The sequence below is a fragment of the Botrytis deweyae genome (genome assembly GCF_014898535.1).
Source record: "Botrytis deweyae strain B1 chromosome Unknown BDEW_017, whole genome shotgun sequence".
Taxonomy (NCBI): domain Eukaryota; kingdom Fungi; phylum Ascomycota; class Leotiomycetes; order Helotiales; family Sclerotiniaceae; genus Botrytis; species Botrytis deweyae.
Genome location: NW_024066224.1, coordinates 307,466 through 310,592, shown reverse-complemented (window position 1 = coordinate 310,592; position 3,127 = coordinate 307,466).

Below are 3,127 nucleotides of genomic sequence, written 5' to 3'. Positions count from 1 at the left end.
GACATTATATAGCCATACCAAAATTCACTTGTCCCGCTACATCTCGCGTAAGTATTTCACACAAAGTTGGCATATCTACCACTTCCTCTGTTTTCCCTTCCCCCTCTCAGTGTCTCACACTTTTCCCCAGTAGACTTAAAAATGACTCCAACCTTATTCTTCACCACTGGCTGGAAATCACTCAACGAACGCTCTGAGAGTACAAAACCATAGATTCTACGCTTCTAACTGATAGATAAGGCGGAATAGAGTACTGAAGACGCTACTCTGAGGTTTGAACTAGGCGACCACCTGAATGTGAGCTTGATTTATAAAGAGGCGGAAGGAAATTGCTTGGGAAATAGTTAGTTGCTAAATGGTAGATTGGCATGGGAGCGTAAACGGAAACTAGGACTAGATACAGGAAGGGCGCTGGAGGTATGGAAACGTAGACGATTGGTAGCAGGTCTGTATCAGACGTGAGTGGTAGCACTACGTATATTCGAATGTCTTCGAAGTCTATCCTTTCTACGGGAAAGTATGGATGAATGTACAAATCATATTTCAGATGATCAAAGTAAGTGGAAAGATGAAGACACTTCCTCACAGGATGAGAATCAGCATATGGATCTGTGAACTCGGCGAGAATGGACCTGGACAGATTCTCAAAGGATGAAGAAGAGCTTTTTAGCTAAAAGTGATAGCGAAGAGTCACTGGTGACTTCAGCAAGTATGTCTCAATCCTAGTCATAGTATTTGGGGTCTCTGAGGTGAAAATATTACTCACGGGCGGTGTTATGAGGAAGAAGACATAGGCTGTCACTTTGGGCAAATCTGTTGGGAGGCTCATTATGTTAGAAAGATCATACGCAAGAGGATCCAAATCTTCCAAATTGCGATATATCAAGATAAAACGAAGTTGCCGAAGATTGAAACCAGTGGACGGTCTTCGTACACAAGATGTCATGAAAGAGAGCAACACCTACTCATATTTAAAAAGGTGGAGAAAGATCCCCAGATATATATCAACCTACAAAATTCTAAGCAAGACGGATAAGGTATGATGACTGTAGCTTTGAATGTGACTTAGATCACGGGATACGAATAATTTGTGATTCGTTGCAGCGTCTAGCCAGTGCGGAAGTGATATCGTCAGATTGAGATTAGTTAGTTATTTAGGTACTTGTAGGAAGAAACAAACAACACGAAGAGTGATCATGAGATCCTACGTAAGCCAAAGTTATTTGGAAAATGATGGGAGTAAGGGTAGGTAGCAGGCACTCAGAGAAGAAAAGCAGTTAAAATCGCGATTTGCCTCGTTTTACCATCTATTTCTTGTTCATTGTGTAAAATGCCTAAGATGAAAGCCATTATGAAGTTCAGAAGCTGTATACCTATTGTTAAAAGGTACCGCCTTGTTTAATCACGGAATTCCAAGTTGATACAGTAGTCACGTGGTTTCGACCTCAGTGGCCCATTGCTGGTTCGGAGCTCAAAGGAGAGACCTAAAGATAAGCTGCAGCTATGGTGTCATGTGCAAATATAGTGTAATCGTAGATGCTGGCCGGGTGAATGTATGGATTGTGAAATTGAATCGTTCCACTGGACAAGAAGTGAAATGGGTCCCCGAGGATGTCTTGTTGTGAAAGCGCAAAAAGGAACTTAATTACAGGCTATCATTCGCCCCCATAAACTTACTTCCAGCCCTTGTATTGTAATAATCGAGTATGTTGAGCAGCAGAAAGATGAAAGAAGAGTCCGCCGTGGGTTATAATTGATGAATGGAGATAGCTTCGGCTCTGAGGAAGATGGAGTGAAGAAATTGGATGGGAAGTTGACGAAATTAGGAGTATATCTGTGCGTGTTGAATTAGCAAATTGTATATAAAACAAGAAATGGTGGCAAATTTCAAAGAGGATAGTCAGAAGTGGGAGGAAAAACAGATGGGGAGAGGACTGTGAGCCGAGAGTCAGAACTCCAGATTGGAGATCGAAGAACCGCGATTATAACCAAGAGATGTGCGTATTGGCGGATGAGAGGCTGAACTGTGAATGCAAGACGGGCATATTAGCCGAAAGAGAAGAAAACAAGAGGGAACTTCAAAATTCGAAGAAGCAGAGCTCACGGGTTGATGGGAGTGTTATAGTCATTCGTCGAGTGCTGGCAGCTCCGAGTATGTAACAAATGTATCCCTGTATCTGTTTTGAGAAGCTTTTAACTGCAACTTCTATCCAAGTATCTCCTCCCCCCAAATTATAATACGCGAACAGGAATCAAAGTGACAGGGGCCGTAGATTATTTACCGTTGATCGCAGAATCCCTTGTTGTACATCAAGATCAGGGATCGCAACGAGCGCGGATATCTATCTACTCTTGAGCTTTCTTTTTATGTATCGGCAAGATAATAGACATGTCCAGCTTCTCCTTTGTAGATTGTTTCTATGTAAATTATATTGAATTCTATCTTCCGTGTGCTATGAAGGCGTTTAGACGTTCGTTGTCGATGCTCGCATGGTCCTCCTCGGTGCCCTTCTCCTTTTATATTTAGCGATAACTACTTGAAATTATGGGTCGGCAATAACTTTAGAGATTCGGCAGTGGTTGATGATCAGGGATGCGATCTTGTGTGAAGGGTTGCTGCTCTTATGAAATTAGCATTCTGAATAGTAAACGAGAAAGGAGTATTCGTCTGTGCAACTGCGCGATGAATATCTGAGACCCCAGGAAAATGCTGGGATCAGATGAGCTCCAGTCCATCTGCGGATTATACTTGAGAGTTTCGTCTGGAAGGACGAAAGTCTGACTCTGGCATAGACCATTGCTGCTGAGATGAGGCGCATGTCAGTGATGTAGAGTTGTCGAAAATGAACCAATTTAGGATAGAGTGTGATGAGTTCTTCCAAAAGTTCTAGACTAAAGATGAGCAGAGCATCCAATGTGCGCCGGGGGTATATGCGACTTGCTCTGGAGATTTAGATTGGCTTCAGGAAGAGATACGTACAGAGGCAGCCGGGCTCAATTCTCATCATGGGAACGAATAACGCTAGTGTTGTAGCTATTATTGTACAAACTTCTCTCTATGAGACTTTGATGTGATTGGTGCGTTGATGATGAATATGAATTATAGAAGTTTCTCCGTCATATAAGT